At 34.2% G+C, this 22,711-nt stretch overlaps 1 protein-coding gene across 5 annotated transcripts in view; it reads left to right on the top strand.

Moving 5' to 3' along the window:
• Positions 1-10,899, top strand: part of LOC109120854 (uncharacterized) — a 29,389-nt gene extending 18,490 nt beyond the window's left edge. For 2 of the 5 annotated variants that reach the window (XR_011211106.1, XR_011211107.1), the window contains 2 exons: positions 1,279-1,347; positions 2,610-2,865. The gene's annotated coding sequence lies outside the window, so the exon portion shown is untranslated. Of the gene's footprint in view, positions 1-1,278; positions 1,348-2,609; positions 2,866-4,297; positions 4,412-10,686 lie in introns of those variants that run through there. The other 3 variants (XR_011211108.1, XR_011211109.1, XR_011211110.1) reach the window with 3 other exon arrangements.
• The last annotated feature ends 11,812 nt before the right edge of the window (positions 10,900-22,711 follow it).

The raw sequence follows: 22,711 nt of genomic DNA on the forward strand, positions 1-22,711 counted from the left end.
CATACCAACATTTACCTAATTATCAAAAATAAATGTCATATATATCTCATACTGACTTTTCCTAAATGTCAAAAATAAATGTCATATATCTCATACTAACATTTACCTAAATATATAAAAGTAATGTCATATATCGATACTAACATTCACCTAAATGTCAAAAATAAATTTCATATATTTATTATCGACATTCACATAAATGTCAAAAAAATAAATGTCGTAATAAACTTACAAATATTTACATATATATGTTGTAAAGTAAATGACACAAATTCTTTTCAATATTTTCCTAAATATAACAAATTCTTCCTGAAAAATACCTAAATTTCAAAAAAATTCTCAATACTAAAATTTATGACATTTGGTCCAAATGTAAAATAAATGTCTGTAAAAAAATTGTGACACTTAAAAATCATAATAAAATATTTAGATAATGTCGTTGTCTTCTATCTTTCTTGTGGTGTTGGCAAGAAGTCGGCCTTCCTTCGGTGTAGGTTTCATTACACTGGATCTCACCTTAGCTCATTTGGTCTATGTCGGTTAAGGCAAGATGTTCTAAAAGGTAAAATGAAGTAAAGGAATGAACTCTAACTAGAATGACCTATGGGGTTTAACTTAATCTAGGTAGGGGTATGTGACTCTACCTAAACATTGCACTAGTTAGCTTTGAGGGAAGTCTTAGGATGATATTCTTATATATGTATATGCTTATAATTGTACATGATATGTATATGATGATCATGCATATTGATGATACTATATGATTAAAGGTTTCACTTATGAATATGTGTTTGGTCTTTAATGCTAGGGTATGATGATACGTACTCTTAATGATATGTTATGTGAAGGTTCTTGTTGGGTTACTTGATTGAGTAAGGTTATGGTGCTTTCCTTAGTAATTTCACTAGTTGACTTAATGAGGGTTCATGAGTAATGGTCTTTCTTTGGTTATGATGTTAGGAACTCTTTTTCATGCTTGTTGATATTATAGCTTGACGGTAGAGTTGTCTTGATTGTGTGCTCAATTACCTGATATGCATGTTGGTTTGACCAGACTTAGTATTGTTGGTCTTGTGATGTACATGATCTTGACTTAATAAATATGTCTTATTGATTGGTATGGTCTTCTTGAATGTGCAAAAGACTTTTCAAAGTAAAATTCATGCTTTAATGAAGTGTCCTTTTTTAGCATGATTTTATGATGTGTGTGCATCTGATCTCATACTTAGTACAAGTGGTGTACTAACCCCATTTTCTCCCTTTCACCCAACAATTTAGTTTCCGTCATTGAAGGGATTTTGAGACGACTTTGAAGAATGAGTTGGAATTCTCACTCATCCAAGCTGGGTAGGTCCTCACTTTCCAAGGGCAATACCATTATCAAGCTTTTGATGTTATTCTAGTTATAAGATTTCTAGTTCTTTCTTTTTCATTTGAGTACTAAAGAATGTATACCTATATTTGTCCTTATTACATTTATGTATGGAATATGCCCAATTGATATACTCTTGTTTTAGATGGTTATGATATGAGACGTCCGTTTAAGACTATGTTAAGTATCTTATATAAAAGTAGAAGAATATGTAATCTTCTGATACGAAGGGCCTATATATATACTTGGCATGAATAAAATATGTGTATGAGAGAGGTCTATGTAAACCTCAAAATAAATATAGAAAAGTTTTAATTTTTTTTTCATTTTGACCTATGAAAGTAATGATGTAAGCTAAGAGGCTAGTCTTAGAACTCAAAGAGGACGACGATGCCGGTTACGTCTAGGGGGTGCTCCCTGGATGTCACATCATGCTCTCATGTGGTTATCTTGAATCTACATGATTAATTGCTTGGTGGTTAGGAGGGTCGTATCCTTCCTTATTTAGCTTGGTTAGTATGTTGAGATGCTTACCATGGTAGTGGGTCTATTATGGTAGTATGTTGAACTTAATAGACAGTATTTCAAGATAAGTTAGCTTGAATTGGGTTAGCCTAGAGAAGTATTTAGTATGGATGGTAGTATGGGATGCCATCTATACATTGCACAAGTATGACTTGAAGATATCTAAGACATGAACCCTACATGATGTATGTTTAGATTGGATAGTTCCTTGAAATATGAACCAGGTCTATTAGATGACTCATATGATAATATGAACAAGTTAGCGTGATTTCAAGAAATGCTTATTGTATGAAGTATTATGGGATGTTTCACATGCATTGCACAACTGTGTTTTGAGATGGCCTAGGGGTATAGTGCTCATATGGTATGATTAAACTTAGGCCTTATTTATGAAAGTGAACTATGATCAAATATGACCAAAGAGAGGCACTTAGCTTTGGTAGTAGTATGAGATGCTACCTTATCATTGCACAAGTATATGTGGAGGTGGCTTGTGATATAGTTTATTTGAGTAAGAAGGACAAAAAGTATGAACTCTTATATGTCTTATGATGCTTTAATATGCTTATGATATTCCTTATATGCTTATGTTGTTACTCTTATATTTATGTCTATTGTTGACTAACCCTTTGATATATATTATGTTTATATGTAGTTTCAATACTGAGTACATATTGTACTAACGCATATTGCATACATGTTGTCCATGTAGGGTCTTGAGAAGATAGAGTTGCTTGAAGGGTAGAGTTTCAAGGTTTCTGAGAACAAAAGATGTGGTGAGTCCTCAAAGCTTCGAGGATGAACCTTTATGTTCCTTAATGTTTTCTTCATATTTTAGACGTTATGTGGGATGCGTCCCAAGATGTTTCATTTTTGTCAAAGTTAGATGGTTTATGAGACAATATTATTAGAGATGCTTCCACTTTTATGAAATACCTTTTGGTTTATGCTTAAAGAAAGTTTTTAAATTCCCTCCCTTTATGCGTGATATTATGTAATGAAGTCAAGTGGCTTGTACAAGACCTCCGAGAAGTTGAATACGCCGTGTTGCGATTTGAGAATGCCTTAACTTCTAGGAGGTACTCTTGGTTTGTGACATTGCATGATTGGCTTTACATAAAAATCTCACCCATGAAGGATATAATGAGGATTAATAAGAAAGAGAAGCTCATTGCCCATTTTGTAGGCCCATATCAAATTTTGATATGTGTTGGCAAGGTTGCTTATGAGCTTTATTTGCTAAATAAGTTTGCATCATTGCATCCCTTTTTCCATGTCTCTATGTTGAAAATGCGTGATCGAGATATGACATCTATAGCTCTCTTAGAAGGTTTGGATTTGATGAGAGTCTTCCTTATGAGGAAGTACCGATTGAGATTTTAGACCAATACATAGAAAAATTGAGGAACAAAGAAGTTGCTTCCATGAAAGTGTTATGGAGGAATCATTTAGGTAAAGGTGCTACATGTGAGGTTGAGGCCAATATGATTTCCCGATATCCTCATATTTTTCCCTGTCCTCTTACTTTAGCTTGAGGTATTGAGTTCCTCATGGTTTTCTTTTTGTTGCGATGTCATGTATATTTTAGGTATTTCTATGATTTCCTTATGTTATGCATGTTCATGAGAAACTTGTGTTCTGAAAGAAAATGCGTTTACATGATTGATTGTCCCTCATGTTGTTGTTCATTGAGTATAAGTTACCTATAAACTTCATGAGATAAATTATTGAACATGTTTTAGCTTGGAGTTGAATTTCCTTCTTGGAAATATATTTATTGAGTATAGATGCATATAGGTTCCATGTGATTGTGTTAAGCATGTTTTTTTCTTGGAGATGGTAGTTCCTCATTGAACAATAAGATTGTTGAAATTTCCTGCATATTGGGTTGCTAGGTCTACTTCCTACCTTTCTTATGATGTATTCACTATATTTAGCTTGGAGTTGATGTTTCCTCCTTGGTTGTGTGTGCATTTTGATGAGTTGCATGCATGATTGAGTGCTAGTATTAAGTGTTTTCCGTTAAAAGGTTTCTATAATTCCATTCGAGGTTAGGACATGCATCTATTGGAGCTATGGGACACATGCTTAGTCTTCACCACTCTAAAAATAAACAAGCTTTACACAACTGTGACATTTGTCCTCCTCTCTAAACGAACTAGGAAGTCTTTTCCAACTTCTAGACCTGTTAGTGTTTTTGACTTGCTAAACCTAGATGTATGGGGACAATTTCATGTACTACTTTTGATGGCAATAAAATGATTTTTACAATTGTGGATGATCATTTCTTAACTTGGATCTAATAATAAAAGTTAAATTGAAAATGCATGGTACTTACGAGGGCCTTCATGTAATATCTCAAAATTTTGGAAAGAAACAACAAAAGTTTTTGGGTTGCAGGTTGTGTCTATGGGTGATATCGACGAATCGTAGAAGCTTTTACAGGTCATAGATGAAACCTTTTGAGACGAAAAACAACTTTCAAAAGCAAGTCTGAGTACCCTTTTTTATGGTTCACAGGTTAGTTATTCAATCCTTTTACGAGTCATAGATAAGTCTCGTTGGTGATTCTAAGACTTAAGTAATATTTTGAGGGTAAGTTGGTTGCTGATATTTGGGTTTATGGGCTGTAGACCAGTCTCATCAAATTTGGTAAAACACTTTAGAAAAAAGTCACTATACTTTTCTACGGTTGTAAGTCAAAGTAGCAGAAGGTTTGACAGTTATTTTTAAGGGGTTTGTAAGTCTTTTTCCAAAGTAATTAATTCCTACAATAGGTAATTTAAATTATAATACTAATCCGTGTATAAGTCTTATGGGTCCTAAAATTACTCACTCTAAATCATTCTCCTAAATTCCAAAATTCCATCCAAGATCACCCCCAAAATTGTCTCAAGAGCTAAGGATGGAGAAAGCTACAGTTTGCCTTGAATAACTTTAATTCAATATAGATTATGGGAATTTATTTTTAAGGTATGTTAATATTTACCTACGGAGTCTTTTCCTCCGTAGAGATCCTAAAATATCAAATTTTACGAGTGAAATTCTGAATCAAAGTTAAGGTTTTGTGAATCCTCATAGGTGTAATACCTCTAAAACGACTTAGGTGAAACTAAAGCCTAACATGTATTTCATGAGGGTCTAAGGTCCTAAAATGGTCTATAATATGGTAATGAGGCAATGTCAATTGATTTAAAGGAATTGGAAGTCCTACGTCAAGGGACGACAAACACGTTCGACGACTAGTCACCTACGAGCTTCTTGTATGTTTTATGTTCTTATATGTGTGTCTAATGAGCTTATGAGGTCCCTATATTCCATGTTTCATGATGTTTGGAGGTCAAACGTCCATGACGTTCAATGACCTTGTGTGTCTTAGCATGTTTCGTCGAGTTTTATGTGTTTGTTTTGAATGAAATTAATGTGGGATGTCCTGAACTTGTATACAAAGATATTCGGGTTGGAAAAATCCGGGCAAACATCCCCAAAGACCACTTAAGGGTCTAGACCAGCCCAAATGACTAAGGCAATCGACAACCAGTAGGCTGGTCGATGCCCCATCTATGGTGGGCGTGGGTCAAGACTTACCCTGTGGACCTTAAGCTCCCACGGGCCAGTAATTGATCCAAACGAAGTCCATCGAGGATGTCTCATCGTTGTATAAATGGTCTGTCGATATGGCAGGAGTCAATGGGTCTATCTTCTTCCCAACTTTACTATAAAATGCTAGGGTGAATTGGTAAATTCACCCTACATCCAAATAAGAGTTTGGGAAGTTTCCTAAGGGTATTATAGGTATTTTACGAGGGTTTATAAGTCCTAATTACCTAGATGAATTCATTATGCTAAAATCAAAACTCAAATTCTCTAAGAAATTCTCTAAAACTCCATTGAAGCCAAAACTCAAGGAAGAGCTTGGAATGAAGATTTGATTGGTGATTATTCATAAATTCCATAGTGTAGATTCATTCAGTTATGGTTATTCATCCTTGAAACTCTCTTTATAAAGGAGCCCAAAATTCAAAGAGATTTCTGAAGTCTTAAAAAAATGAACATGTCCAATTCTGTAATCTATCCATGGGTTCTTGCAATAAAGGTTTTAAATCGTTGAATATTTATTAAATTGATGTTAGCTAGATGATTTTAACATAATTAACCTATGAACCCATGTAATTCATGAACCCTAATTTTTGACTATATTGTGGTTGACTTCTTGATATTGTCTCAATGATTATGAATTTTAGTGTAGTTTTCATTGGGCTATCGAATGATGTAAGAAATATATTGAACGGATGTATAAACTGTCATGATTGCTAAATATATATTGAATTGACCTAGATTCATTAAGTATTATGATTTTTGTATTGAATTAGTGATCATGGCCATGGGTAAGGGCCTTTTGATATTGTTGTCACGACCCAAAAACGGACGTGATGGCACTCATCTTATCTCACCAAGACAAGTCAGCCTAACCCAATAATTTCGATAAAATGCAGAAATAAAACCAAAGTCTGATAACAATTACTAATACGAAAACAATTCAACTTAGTTCAATTCCCAAGACCTGGTAGTCACGTGCAGAAGCCTCTAATGTAATTACTAGAATTGAAATAAAAGTACGATTCTAACATGAAGTTGTCTTTCAAGTAAAAATAAAGTCATAAAATGGAGTAGGAAAGTTCGCTGAGATGACTAGCAGCTACCTCACAACCCTCCTCAAGATGCATCGGAAACGAAAAGAATGTCAGGTATCACGAAGATCCGGGCTCATAACCTACAAAAATTTGTAGAAGCAAGGGATAAGTACCAAACGAAGCGTTACCCAACAAGCAAACCTCTAAACAAAAGTTATGTGAACAAAATATGGGTAATCCTTGCACCCTATTTAAACCCCCACACTACAGCATAACAGTTTACAGTTTACCAAACACACAACTCAATAACCACACTCTATCAGTTTACACATTCTCAATAACAACTCAATATTCAACAGTCACAATCTTCATAGAGAAACACTCACAAGATCAGCAAAACACATGTTCACGTTCATCAATAATAAAATGTGCAATTCCATGAGATGCAACATTAAATTTAGTGATGCATGTCTTTCTTAACGATACACCCCCCATCTCTCAGTCCGGGACTCATTGAGGACATATCTGTCCATGCATCTGTCACGGTGCACGATACGATCCTCGATAATAGTAACCTTCGCAGCGCGCGATACGTTCCTCGAAATATAATATCCATCGCGGTGCGCGATACAACCCTCAAAATGGTACATCCTTTTACCACAACCATGTCTCAGATACAATGCAAATGCCATGCTCAAATGAAAATGAGGAGATAACCATTTTGATAACAAACCGCAATTTACTACAAGGAATACAACACCAACAAATAAGCAACAAGTCTCCAAGTCATTCACAACACTAAACAAGGAAATACACGAATTTCATACGCTTAAAAAAGGTTTAGAAATCCACTTGCCTTAGTCAATCGGATAATTACTCTGTGACTTGAGCCTTCCCTTTCCGTTGAGCTTCCGAACCAATGGAATCTATTCAAGTATATATTTACAATAATGTTTCGGAATTAACAACACTCACACTTTTATGTGTTTAATCTTGACCTAAAAATTCACCCCAAATTTATAATCAAGTTCGTAATTCGTGATGCCAATTAACATTTCAACTATTATATTTTCCAAGTTCCAAGTCTAAGGTCAAGTCCCTCTTTTTTTTTCAATACCAACTCTAATAATTCACAACCAATTAATTTTCTATCTTAATATAACAAAATTTAAATTATAATATGCTAACAATAGTAAGGATATTTCTATAAATTTACTCTCCAATACTTCCATCTAGTCAAAGGTTTAACCAGTAGAGGTCACTATCCTGATACATTCTCAACTTTACAAAATACAAATTTTTACATATATTTTCCTTTCCAATCACTTCCAACAACCCAATTTAATAATATCTTATTTTATAATGTGAAAAATAAGAAAACAAAAATAAATAAAAGAAAAGAAAATATTAAAATTGATGGCTTTACGAAATGAAAAAAACAACAATTTGCAGATTTAATAATCTGCATCCAAATTTTCCAAACATATATATATTAGATCATATCTTGGCAATCATTGCCAATGATTAGGTTATTATTATTATTTTAATTTTTTTTACAACAATAATAAATATTATAAAATGATGAAAATTTTAAAGGTTGGTAGTACATTATTCTTTCTCTTTCTACCTACCATAAATTCCTAATGCATATATATAATATATGATATATAATATTGAAAAACAAGTACCAATTCAAAGCAGAATCCATTCACGAGAATACATACCTGCACTCGTTTGATGTCGCCGCCACAAGCCAGTTTTCTTTCCGCTTTTCTTTTCTTTTCTTTTAAATTACTTATGTTGTTAAAAGTAGCACTGCTTATTAACCTATATAAATATTTCAGACATGACCCATTATTATTAAAAATAATTAAATTACCCCAAATATTTAATATAGTTAAATGACTATTCAAAATTATCAAAAATAACTTTTTTTGGATCTGAGTCATTACAATTGTAATGGTTGATTTGTTTATGGATTGAAGTGGTGAGAATGGATTGGTGGTACTCTGCTCTAATTCTCTTTATTTCATGTAATGTATGTCTTGAATTATGTTGTATTCCGTATGGTCCACTTATGGTTGCGAGGCTATGTGCTTTACTTGTGAATGATATGGCCTCGTCGACATTACTTTATGTATTATGATGATCATGGACTTGTCGGCATTACTCGATATATTATGATGATTTGTGTAGTTTATTTATGTGAAATATGATCATATTCATCTACATGTGATTAAGAGGAAAGTATGTGTTCCTCTATTGATGTTGTAAAGTGATCATGTTATATTATGAATATGTCCTTATGCATGTAGTCTTAGAGTTGATGTATGATTCTTTTTACTTGAATTTATGATTCTATGATGGTTATGTTGATGATCTTATTGTAGTGTATAAGATGACTTATAGATGATAATGATTATTCCTATGTACTTCTAGAATGATATGTTATACGTAATAAAGTAAAGTCTTGATGTGTCTTATCTTTGTAGACTTATGTCCCTTAATTGATACATTCTAGAATGTGAATATATGATATCTTGAGTTAGGATGCTACAACTCTAATTCTTGTATGTATGAATAACATGTCACCTTTAATGTTGCTAAGGAGGTCCTTTACGTGGAACCTTCAACCTAGTGGTAAGGTTATGATATTCTTTAAATCGTAAGTTGTAATGGTATCCTTCTTCTATGAATGGTGGAATTAAGGTTGGTTGTATGGAATAACATGAAATCAAACATAGGAAAATCACTAATTTATCCTCTTCTCCATTGAAAGGCAGCCCTAGGGGACCTCTTTGGTAGGGTGAATGTGATTGGGTTAACAAATAGATATGGAACTTCTTCATGTGATACTTTATGTGAATTACTCTATGAGAAAAAAGGCTAGAAACGAGTGATTATAGTAAGTAAGTAGCTATATAGTTAAGAATGAGGCTAAAGTGCAAAGAAACCCTTCATATTCCTTAATACCATGTGTTTACATGGGATGTGTCCAAGTTCTCTATTGGCAAGTAGAACACCCTCCATCGAGGAAGGTTTTACAACTCCGGATTCCATGCTATGCTACCATGGTCTATGTAGGTTATTGTCTATTCTCATCATATGAGATACTTACTAGTGTCGGAGAAGTTCTATAAATTTTAGGTGTTGGTATGGGACACTATCTAGACATTGCACAATAGGCTTTGAAGATGTTAGTGAGTGAAACGCTAGATCTTATCCAAGACCATTACTTGAATGCCCTTATGTGATGAATGACTTTTAAATGAATTAATGAATGTAATGACTTAAATTGGAAAGCATGTTAAATGAATAAGTACTTATGTAGAGTAGTTTAAGGGTAGTCTAGTTAAGGTGTGAAGGGGGCATAGGAATGGTCACTTCATATCTTACCTAGATAAGTCTTAAAAAAGACACTACATAGGAAAGTTGGTTGGTACATTAGACATGATCCAAACTTAGGTAGTCTTAAAGATTATTTAGACCATCTTGAAGACGTCAAGTACGAAAATTTTCTTCTTGAATTACTTAAGTAAGTCTTTTGATAACCTTAGTGAGGATAATGTCATATTACATATATGTTGTTATATTAAGTGAGAATGATCTTATCCTACGTACTCTAAAGGATCTCTTAAGTGTGTGAAGGAATTTATGGGTGGTCGCTTCACAACTCACTCAAGTGAACCATAGAATCACCTTTGGTAGGAAGATCTCATGTTCATGTGTTTGGTGTATTGTAGGTGTATTTATTTCATTATAGGTGATCTTAAGGATCATTTAGGTGTTCCACGAGAGGGTGTATGGGTGGCCTCTCTTTCTCTTACTTAGGTGAGTCTTAGGATAACCTTTAGTGGGAGGACTGCATACTAGAAAGTGTTCACTATGAAGTTGTGTAACTTCACTTTAACATTGGAATTAGTCAATGTAAAGTGACATAGTTCACTGTAACCTTTCCTTAAATCGTGATAAAATGTTTTAAGTGTTATCTTATGTGTTTCTAAGGTGTTAAATGTTGTTCTTATGCTTATACTATGATGTTTTGATCAAAAAGAGCATATTTCCATTAAATATCCATTTTCATGATTTTTATGCATTATGTCATAGTTAGTACATATGTTTGTTCTAATTCCATGCGTTTATCTATTTCTAAAGTGATTCATAGATGAAGGTGATTTTGGGAGCGAAGCTTGGATTATAGGATCTTTCAAGCAAGTTTGAAGTATGTCCTCATTTGACTCGAGGGCATAGATGTCTTTGATATCTTTTATTGAAGTATTGTAATAGATTTAGTAGTACTATATTTCTATTGTATGGGTCGTGTCCCAAGTATTCTTATGTCATGGATTTGACGATATGAGATTTAGTATTTCCTAAGGTTTTTATATGAAAAAGATTTTTAAAAACTATACGATTGTTGTGAAATTTTTTTACTCTGCACTGCTTTTCATATATTTATATGCTATGAACAATATGAAAGGGCTTGTACAAGACCTCCGCGACGTCAAGTATGCCGTGTTGCACTCAAAGATTTCCCCAGCTAGTACCAGAGCATAACTTATGAAAGTGGTGTTAGTAATCCAAAACTCTTATCAAGTCACTTTTAGTATAGTCTTGACCATCCGTGTGAATCACGACACATCTATGGGCGAGAGTCTATAGGACGATAGAGTTTCCCTTCTTTTCTACTTTTCTATTGTGTCATAAAGTTAAAGTTATGAATATTTTTTTCTTATGGTTTTACTTGTGTTAATAGGAAGATGAATACTAGAAGTTTTAACACTAGAAAGTTTGAATAGGGAAGGGCGAATGAGGAGATTCCTCCTCAAGTTGAGCAAGTTCTTCAAGGTGCTCAAGGGGCTCAAGGTGCTCAAGATGATCAAGTCCTTGTTGTGGGTGGAGGTAACGATGTTTCAGTGGTTCCCCCGGAAATGACTAATGGGGACATTAGAGAGGCTTTACTTACTTTATCCCGAGCCTTGACTAGCCATGTGAATATGGGTATTGAACCTAGAGTAAATGTTATGCGGAGCACTATGACATCTACATTGAGAGATTTTGTGAGGATGAATCCTCCTATCTTTCTTGTATCGAAGGTGGGAGAGGATCCCCAAGAGTTTCTAGATGGTGTGTATAAGGTGTTGAGTACCATGTGGGTTACTTCTACGGAGAAGGTGGAGTGAGCTTCGTACCAATTGAGGGAGGTTGCTCAAGTGTGGTACACTTAATGGAAAGATAATAGGCTGGTTAAGTCGGGTCCTATTGTGTGGGAGTAGTTTAAAAAGGTTTTTTAGGAAAATACTTTCCCTGTGAGAGGAGGCAGGTGAAGGTAGATGAGTTTATTAATCTCAAACAAGGCAATAAGAGTGTTCAGGAATACTCTTTGAAGTTCTCTATGTTGTCTAGATATGCTCCATCCTTAGTGTCTAACCCTAGGTATGATATGAGTAGGTTTGTGACCGGGCTGCCGTCCTAGTAAAAGAAGAATGTTGTACGTCCTTACTCCAAGATGATCGGTACCTATCTAGAATCTTGGTTTATACTCAATCAGTTAAGGAATCTAAACTTGGTAGGATTGCTAGAAACTTGAAGAGAAGTGGGTCAAGTGATCGAAGTCAACCTAGGCTCAAGAAGAAGGTTTCATGTCAAGAAGAACCTAGGGTGCTACGGTGACACTTAAGAAGGGTTGTGGTTCTCAAGTTGGTAGCCGACATGTGTTACTTGTGGAAAGAGGCACTATGGGGAATGCCTATTGGGTAGCGGGAGTTGTTTTGGATGTGGTAAATATGGACACAAAGTGAGGGATTGTCTTACTAGATATGGTAAGCAAGTTCCTCCTAATGCTCTGAAAGGTGATGCTCCAAAGAAGAATCGTTTCTATACACTTCGGAATCAACGAGAAAAGCCGGATGAGGGTGATTATGATGATGGTAAGTTCTTAAAATTCTTTCTTTAGTATTATGAGTTCCTTCTAAGTGGGGGAGTATGGTAAGTAGATGGGATAGAAATCCATAGAAGCATGTTGCATCTGCATGGTTGTAGCACTTCGAAAATTCAATACGTCTTCTAGATCCTAACATAAGTTTCATAAGGTTTATACACTGTTTCAAGGTCCATTTTAATGAATATAAGTCATTTCGGAATTCTAGAAACCAAAACATCCAAGAACGTCCATGACGTTTTGAAACTAGGTCAAGGAGGTACTAGCGTGCCTTAGCCTATTTGACTAACTTTTAGAAGTTGAAAAAGTATGAAAATTTGTGGAAGGGTGTATAAAATGCGCTTAAGCTGATTCATGGTCAAAACATCCAGGTACGACTCCCCAAGTACCAACCAAGGTCCCTTGAGGAGGATCCTCGCATTTTGGGTCAAAGAACTGCCAAGGTAGTGTGACCAACAATTGGGAGTCATCGATTCGTGTGTCAATCGATGGGGGAATCAATTGCCTCATCGATGAACACTTAAAATTTTTCCCCAATACTGGTTTTGGACCATTCTCTAACCGAAATAACAGACCAACAGGATGGAGGGTCCTGTGGCCGTCGTCTCACAGACGGATGGTCGATCAGAGTCTCGTCTATGAGGGGTCTAATATGCTCGATGTTTCAGTTTGTTCAAATAAATAAATTAAGGGTTTAGGTAGTTAGTTAGGGTTTAATAGAAGCCTAATTAATTTAATTAACACCCTATATAAAGACCCCAACCCATTAGACTAATCAAAACTCTCATAACTCACAAAATCAAACTCTCTTCTTTCTCTCTCTAGATGAAGATCTCCATTGAAGACCAAGATAGGGGAGGGTTTAAGGGCTGAAAATATTCAAGTTTCACCATAAATATTCATCAATTATTAAGGTATGGGATCTAATTTTACCTTTAAGACCTCTTTTCTCAAAGGGTTCCATCAAATTGATTTTAAAAGTTGAGTTTTTAAGTGGGTTTCATCCATTCTCGAAATTGATGTTATGAATTGATTTTTGTATGATTTAATTTGGATATTATGAATGTATTAACATGTATTATAGACTAATTATTATATATCTTGATGGTTCGGTCTAGTTTGTTGAAGATGACCTTTAGCCCTTAACCCTAGGTTATGATGTTGATATAATTTAGGTTATATTGGTTCAATTAACTTGGTTGTTGGTTGAATTACTACTATATTATGTTATTATAATAATCATTAATTAATTAGGGTGATTTATAGTCGTTTCATACTAGTTCTTGAGAAGTGATCTAGGTTATGAAGTATGTTGTGAATTGACCTAAGTATTTTGTCTTAAGCTATGAACTAGTATTGAATTGTGATATAGTGATTCTTCTATCCTTGTTATCATGTTGTTCATTGAATTATTATGATGTTATACCTTAATTGGTTTTAATCAAGGGTTGATGGTAAGACCTTCATGATGAACTATGAAGGAGACTTGGTAATTCTTGTGATCCATATCCTTTACTTCAAATTATGGTTAATTGTGATTAAGTCATGATGTTGTATGGAGTATGCCTTGTATTGGGATTTATATGGTGGTATGATGTTTAATTGAAATGTCTTGAATATGATTTGAGAGATTTTGACTTAAGATGTAAATGTTATAAGTATGGTGAACGATTTACCAATGTGTCTTATCTTGATATGAAGATTTTAATATGCCTATATTAATTGTAATGAAAGTACAATACTCATGCAATTATTATTGAGCTATGATGATTATGCTTATACAAGGGCTAGACCCTATGACTTACAATAAGCTATGATGATTAATAAAGACATTACATACATTTCAAAAAGTACTTAGCTTAACATCGAGTGAACTTGAAAAAGGGAGGCGTTGACTTTTCATAGAGGAAGATCACCCTATAGTTCAACATGTTGTGTTGACTATCGAATGAGGGATACTAATCCAATGTATTCCAATGAGAGGAGGACCCAATTTCTAAGTGGTATATAGAGGGGTTATACATATCTCTTAGTTCTTGAACTATGTTGTCCCCACGGGAAGACTACCTAGTGGATCCACCTAGAAAGTTACGTTTATGTTTGGTTCTACTTTGGCCGGTTGACCAGCTTCCTTCGGTGTAAAGTTTTACAACACCGGATTCCAGACTTAGATCTTGTGGTCTATGTCGGTTAAGGCAAGTGTTTCCTGAACTAAAATGAAGTAATGAAGTACAAACCAACTAGGGTAACTTGAGAGGTTTGACTTAGCTTAGGTAGGGGTATGGGACTCTACCTAAGCCTTGCACTGGTTTGCCTTGAGGGAAGTCTTAGGAGTTTGTTCTTATGTATGAATATGCTTATGATGGCACATGATATGTATATGATGAACTTGCACATTGTCGATACTATATGTTGAGTGGTGTCACTTATGAATACATGTTGGTCTACATTGTTAAAGTATGATGATCTGTACTCTTAAATGCTATGCTATGTGAACTAGGATGTTAGTCATGATTCTTGTTCTTTTAGTTGATTGAATATGGTTATGGGTCTTTACTTGGTAATTGTACTTGGTGACTTGATAAGGGTTCATGGGTAATTGTCTTGCTTTTGTTATGATGAATGTACTCTTATTCATGCTTGTTTCTATTATGACTTGATTATAGAGTTACTTGACTATGTATTCAATTATATGACATGCATGTTGAATTGACTAAACTTGATGTTGTTGTTCTTCTGATGTACATCCCTATGACTTAATGAACATGTCCTATTGGTTGGTATGGTCTTGTTGAATGTGCATAAAGTTTTTGAATGTGAACTGGGTGTTTATTGAAATGTATCTTATCTTAGAATGTTTTCATAGTATGTTTGCATATGGTCTCATACTAAAAGTGGTGTACTAACCCCATTTATTCCTTTTTCCCAACAATATATGTTCCAGTCGTTGAACGACTTTTGGAGAATACTTTGGAGAAGACTTGGAATTCTTGGTCATCCAAGTTGGGTAGGTCCTCACTTTCCGAGGGAAATGACAACATCAAGCTATGAATTTGTTTAAGTATTAATACTCTTATGTTTCTTTCCTTTCATTTGATTACTAAATGTTGTATGACCTATATGTGGTCTTATTCAATTGATGTATGGGTTAGGACCATTTGATATACTCTTATTAGATAGTTATGAGATGAGATGACTATTTTGAGACTATGTTATTTCTATATATCTATGTGCAATAAAAGTAGAAGACTAAGTAATCCTCCTATACGAAGGGTCTATGTTTACTCGATATATATATATATATATATATATATATACACTATGTGCATGAAAAGGTCTGTGTAAACCTCCAATTAAAAGTAATGAAAAGTTTTAAATTTTCTGGTAAAATTTGACTTATGAATGTAATGATATAAGCTAAGAGGCTAGTCTTAGTCCTCAAAGAGGACGACAACGTCGGTTACGTATAGGAGGTATTCCCGAATGTGACAATGGTGTTTAGGAGTCTTGTTGGAATTGAATCTCATTGATTTCTTGCATTGTGTATTTCGTGAAGTTATAATTGTGTTGTAAAATGTGTTTATATGGTTTAGTCTTGCATAGTGGCCTGCTTCGATTAATAATTGCCTAAAAGTTGCATTTTTGAAAAATGTTGCATAGTTCACTGTTATAGCTGCCTGTTAACTGTAGAATTCTTGAGAATATTGACTAAATCATTCTTTGGTTGAAATTTGTTACAATGTGTGTAGAACTGATGTATATGAGCATGATAATGAATTTAAAAGGAGTTTTTGCTATTTCAAATAAAAGATGTGAGTCTTTTTGGCATGATGAGTTGTAGAATTGCTTCTAGTTTCTTGTTGTGCTGTGAGTCTCTTGATTATGTGAAATTGATGTTTCTTCTAGATGTTTGTATTGTTTAATGTGTTATGTGGTATGGTTATGAGATTCTAGTTGAACCTCTATTCTTGGAAGTGTTTGGAGAGTGGCAAGTGTCATGCGATGACGAATGTTGTCCAAGTGGGGAATATTGTACTATGTCTAAAACGACTTAGGTCAAGATAGAGCATAACATGTTTGTCATGAGGTTCTAAGGTCCCAAAATGGTTTGTAATGTGGTAATGAGGCAGTGTCTAAAGATTTAGGTGAAATGGATGTCAAATATCAAGGGACGTAAGACGTTCGATGAGTAGTCACCTATGTGCTTCATGTGTGTTTTATGTTCTTATACGTATTTTTCATAAGCTTATGAGATCCATATATGAGTTAGTATAGTTTTTATAGGCAGTGTGTCAAGTTTCATGATGTTTGGAGGTCAAACGTTTAAGAATGTCCATGACGTTCTAAAGGTTTTCCTTTAAATGACCTTGTGTATCTTAAAATGTTTCATTGAGTTTTATGTGTTCGTTTTGGATGAAATTGATGTTGAAGATCCTAACTTTTATACAAACGTATTCGCGTTGGAAATGTCAGAGAAAACATCTCCAAGGACCAACCAAGGGTCCTTGAGGAAGGACCCTTCACAAGAGCCTAAGGTTTTCTAGAAAAGACGAAACGACAAAGGAATCGACGACCAGTATGTTGGCCTATGATCAATGGTGGGCATGGTTCAAGACATAGACTAGGTATATTAAGCTCCCACAAGCGAGTCTCTGGTCCAAATGATGCCAATCACGATGTCCCGTCGTTGAACAAACGGTCCATCGATTGGGCAGGTGTCAATGGGTCTATCTTCTATGTAGCTTTACTGTAAAATGCAAGGGTGAATTGGTAAATTCACCCTACATCCAAATAAGAGCTTAGGAGTTTTATTAAGTGTATTCTAGGTAATTTAAGAGGGTTTATAAGTCCTAATTACCTAGATGAATTCGTTATTCTAAAGTCAAAACCCATATTCTCTAAGAAATTCTCTAGAACTCCATTGAAGGCAAAACTCAAGGAAGAGCTCGGATTGAAGATTTGATTGGGGATTCTTCTTTACTTTCGTGGTTTAGCTTAATTGAGGTATGTTTCTTCATCCTTGAAAATCTCTTCATCAAGTAGCCCAAAATTCAAAGAGATATCTATAGTCTTCAAAAGATGAACTTGTCCAATTTGTAATCTATCCATGGGTTCTTTCATCAAAGGTTTTGAATCATTTTATATTGATTGAATTGATGTTAATTATATTATTTTAACATAATTAACCTATGAACCCATGTAATTCATGAACCCTAGTTTTTGACTACCTTGTGGTTGACTTGATATTGTCTTAATACTTATGAATTGTTGTGTAGTTTTCATTGGGATATCAAATGATGTAAGAACTGTATTGAATGGATGTATAGGTTGTCTTATATTGATAAATATATATTTAATTGACCTATATCATTGAGTATTATGATATTTTTATTGAGTTGATGATCATGGCCATGGGTTAGGGCCTTTTGGTATTGTAGTGGATAATTTAGCTGTGGATTGAAGTGGTGAGAATGGATTGGTGGTATGCTGCCCTAATTCACTTAATTTTATTTTATTTAGTTCTTGAATTATGTTATGGTTGGTATGGTCCACTTATGGTGGTGGTGCTATATGCTTTATTTGTGAATGATGTGGCCTCGTCAGTGTTACTTTATGTATTATGATGATCATGGCTTTATCGGCATTACTTGATGTATTATGATGATTTTTGCAGTTGATTTATGTGAAGTATGATCATATCTATCTATATGTGATTAAGAGGAAATTATGTGTTCTTCTATTGATGTTGTTAGGTGATCATGTCAGACTATGACTATGTCCTTATGCATGTAGTCTTAAAGTTGATGCATGGTTCTTTCTACTTGACTATATGAGTATATGATGGTTATGTTGATGATTATATAGTAGTGTATAGTATGACTTATAGATGATAATGATTACTCTTGTGTGCTTCTAGAATGATATGTTATACTCCATAAAGTGAAGTCTTGGTGTGTCTTGTGTGCTACACTTGTGTCCCTTACTTGATACATGCATGAATGTGAATATGAGATGTCTTGACTCAGGATGATACAACTTTTAGTCTTGTATGTATGAATTATATGTGACTTTGAATGTTGTTAAGAAGGTCCTTTATATGGAACCTTCAACCTAGTGGTAAAGTTATGATATTCTTGAAGTCAAAAGTCGTAATGGTATCCTTCTCTTACGAATGGTACTTAAGGTTGGTTGGCTAGAATGACATGAAATCATCCATAGGAAAGTCATTAAGCATCCTGTTCACCATTGAAAGGCAGCCCTAGGGGACATTTTGGTAGGGTTAATGTGATTGGGTTATCACCTAGATATGGAACCTCTTGATGTGATCCTTTATGTGAATTACTCTATGAGAACAAAGGCTAGCACCGAGTGAGTATTGTAAGGGAAGTATCTATAGTTAAGAATGAGGCTAGAGTGCATAGAAAACCTTGATATTCCTTAACCATGTGCCTACATAGGATGTGTCCAAGTTCTACCATTGGAAAGTAGAACACCCTCCATCAGAGTAGCTTACAACTACGGATTCCATGATTTTCTACCGTGATCTGTGCTGGTTATTACATATTCTCATTATATGGGATACCTACTAGTGTCAGAGAAGTTCTATGAAGTTTAGGTGGTGGTATGGAACGCTGTCTAGACATTGCAGAATAGGCTTTGAAGATGTTAGTGAGTGAGTCCCTAGGACTTATCCAAGACTATTACTTGAATGTCCTTATGTGATTAATGACTCTTAGATGAAATAATAAAAGTAATGAATTAAATTGGAAAGTATGTTAAATGAATAAGTACTTAACTAGAGTAGTTTAAGTGTTGTCTAGTTAAGGTGTGAAGGGGGCATAGGATTAGTCACTTCATATCTTAAGGGTGCATAGGAACGGTCACTTCATATATTATGGGGGCATAGGAATGGTCACTTCATATCTTACCTAAATAATTCTAAGAAAGACTCTAGATAGGAAAGTTGGTTGGTACATTAGACATGATTCAAACTTAGGTAGTCTTACGGATTATTTAGGTAATCTTGAAGAGGTCAAGCATGGACATTCTCTTCTTAAATTACTTAAGTAAGTCATTTGATAACTTTTGTTAGGAGAATGTCATATTAAATATATGTTATTGTATTAAGTAAGAATGATCTTATCCTAGGTACTCTAATGGATATCTTAAGTGTGTGTGAAAGGATTAAATGGTGGTTGCTTCACAACACACTCAAGTGAACCATAGAAATCACCTTTGGTAGGAATATCCCATGTTCATGTGTTTGGTGTATCGTAGGTGTATTTATATTATTATAAGTGGTCTTAAGGATCATTTAGGTGTTCCAAGAGAGGGTGTATGGGCGGCCTCTCTTTGTCTTACTTAAGTGAGTCTTACGATAACCTTTAGTGGGAGGATTTTATGCTAGAAAGTGTTCACTGTGAAGTTGAGGAACTTCATTGTTACATTGGAATTAGCCAGTATAAAGTGACAGAGTTCACTGTAACCTTGCCCTAAATCGTGAAAAAATGTTTAAGTGTTATCTTATGTGTTTCTACGGTGTGAAATGTTGTTATTATGCTTATACTATGATGTTTTAATCAAAAAGAGCATATTTCCATTAAATATCCGTTTTCATGATTCATATGCATTATGCCATACTTAGTACATGTGTTTTTTTCTAATTCCATGCTTTTATCTATATCTGAAGTGATTCATAGGTTAAGGTTCTCTTGGGAGCGAAGCTTGGATTATAGGATCTTTCAAGCATGTTTGAAGTTTGTCCTCATTTGACTCGAGGGCATAGATTTCTTTGATTTTTTTGCTGAAGTATTGTAATAGACTTAGTAGTACTATATTACTATTGTATAGGCCGTGTCCCAAATATTCTTCTGTCAAGGATTTGATGTTATGAGACTTAACATTTCCTATGATTTTTATATGAAAGATATTTTTAAAGACTATCCGAATGTTAATTTTCATATATGTATATGCAATGAACGATACGAAAGGGCTTGTATAAGACCTCCAAGAGGTCAAGTACGTCGTGTGGCACTTCAAGAGTGCCCTAGCTTCTAAGGTGTTCTCTCAAGTTGTGACAATGGATTTATTTGAATTTTTATTCAAGTAATTATTTTCCATCTCTTTATGCATTAATTGAAGTAATTTTATATTTTAAAGTTGATTTGACATGAGACCATACAATTTAAGTTTATTTGACATGAGACCAAACATGATCCATGATTTTTAGGCAATGATCAAATGATGAATCTTATGAACTATGAAAGATGAATTTTTGTAGTTATGCATGTTCTTTCAATGAAATTGATGTAAAAATTTAAGTTTGTTTTGATAGTACCAACATCAATGTTGTTGTGGTGAAAGGTTCAATCACATACTACAAAGAACATTGTAGTGAAAGGATTTCTCACAAAAGGATTTATAAGATTGAAAGATTTTCTCACCTAAGTTGAATCAAGATTAAGGAGTTATTCTAACTAAATTTAGCTTGGATTGGTTGCTTAATTGTGCATATCCATGGATGATTAAACTAATAAGATTAACTAATATTATTTGATATTTTTTAGCGCCGAGAGGGTATTGAGATGGAGAATCTCCAATTAGTATAGGTTGAATTTCTAGTAGGAATTCTCTATTCGATAACTATGATCCCTCATAGGATGGTTGTCTTATATAGAAATTAGCTAGGTGGTCCCCTTTAGACATACTCATGGTTCGTACCTTGGAAAGTAAGGATAATCCTTTTCGACGTAGCGTAGACATTGGATTGCTTCTTATAGCTCACATTGGTTTATGTTGGTTACACTGTAACCTCCAACAATAATGAACTAAGGTTACTTCAAAAGTATCTCCCAAGTGATTCAAATATGTTTAGGTTTTATTGACCATGATTATGACTTATGTTTTCTAACCTTTTTATGCAATGATTTATCTTGGTCATTGCACAGCATGTGAAGTCCCTTTTAGAATGATTCCAAAACTCTTATGCATTTCTATCATACTCAAAACATTACTTATACTAATGCATAATTGTGCCTACATTGTTTCACTAATGTAGGGTCATACCACCTAACTCTCACACTTGTAGCTAATTAGTCTTTGGTGTTCAGGGATTTGGTGAGTCCTTATGTTCCGAGGACTAAGACCCTTCTACTGCTTTATGTCATTTCAATTTTCATAATTTTATGTGATGTATGAGCTATGTACTAATAAATTTTTAGATGTAATTTATGGCTTATTGAGACTTATATATACTTCCAATTATATTGAACTCCTTATTGATATAAGATTGTTTCTTTGAAATCATTTATTTTGATTATCTTGTATGATGTATGCTAAGTGTCTTGTGTAAGACCTCCCAAGATTCTATACGCCATGTTACCCCTATGATTTACTTTGGGTCGTGAAAAAATTTGTATGCATAGAACAAGGTTTAGAAATGTCTTAGGATGACTTGTAAGCCATGTCGAGTAGAGTCTTGTTAATGAGTTTGAATAACACTTGCAAGATGTTTAGGAAACTTTATTTTTTTCATTATTCTAAAGTTGTGCAATAGACTACAAATATATATAAATATCTTTATTTTGATCCTTATATGATGTTTTTCAGAATATGTCCCCTCGAAAAGAATACGTTAGGAGGAATACGGGTTAGAATATATGGATTGAAAAGCTTCTCAAGTTTAAGTCATCCCTTTGGATAAACAAGTAACTAATGTGAAGTTTTGGGATGCTTTTATAGTGTTGGTTCAAGCCATAATGACCAAAGCCAACAGGGAGGTTATGGTCCTCGTGAACCAAAATTCGGGTACAATGGTAAGTAGAGTAAAGGAGTTCACTAGAATGAATCCCCCAGAGTTATTTTTTTGTTTCAAGGTTGAGTAGATCCTAAGAATGCAGTTAAGATTGTCCTAGACCTCTATCCACTATGGATATTCAGAATTTCATAGGTTTAGTCGGATGTTATACAAGGTTCATGAAAGGATTTTTTTATCCCAACTCCATTAACTGCATTTACCCAAAAGAAAATTAAGTTCTTATGGTTGGAAGCGTGTGAGCAATGTTTCTAAGAGTTTAAAGATAATCTCACTTTGGCTCTTATTTTGAATTTATCGGAAGGATCTGAGTTTTTATTTATTTATTATGATGCTTCAAGGATTATATTAGGGTGTGTTCTTATGAAAAACAAGAAATTTATTGCTTATGCTTCAAGGCAACTTAAGATTCATCAAAAGAACTA

This window comes from Solanum lycopersicum, chromosome 8, assembly GCF_036512215.1.
Source record: "Solanum lycopersicum chromosome 8, SLM_r2.1".
NCBI lineage: Eukaryota > Viridiplantae > Streptophyta > Magnoliopsida > Solanales > Solanaceae > Solanum > Solanum lycopersicum.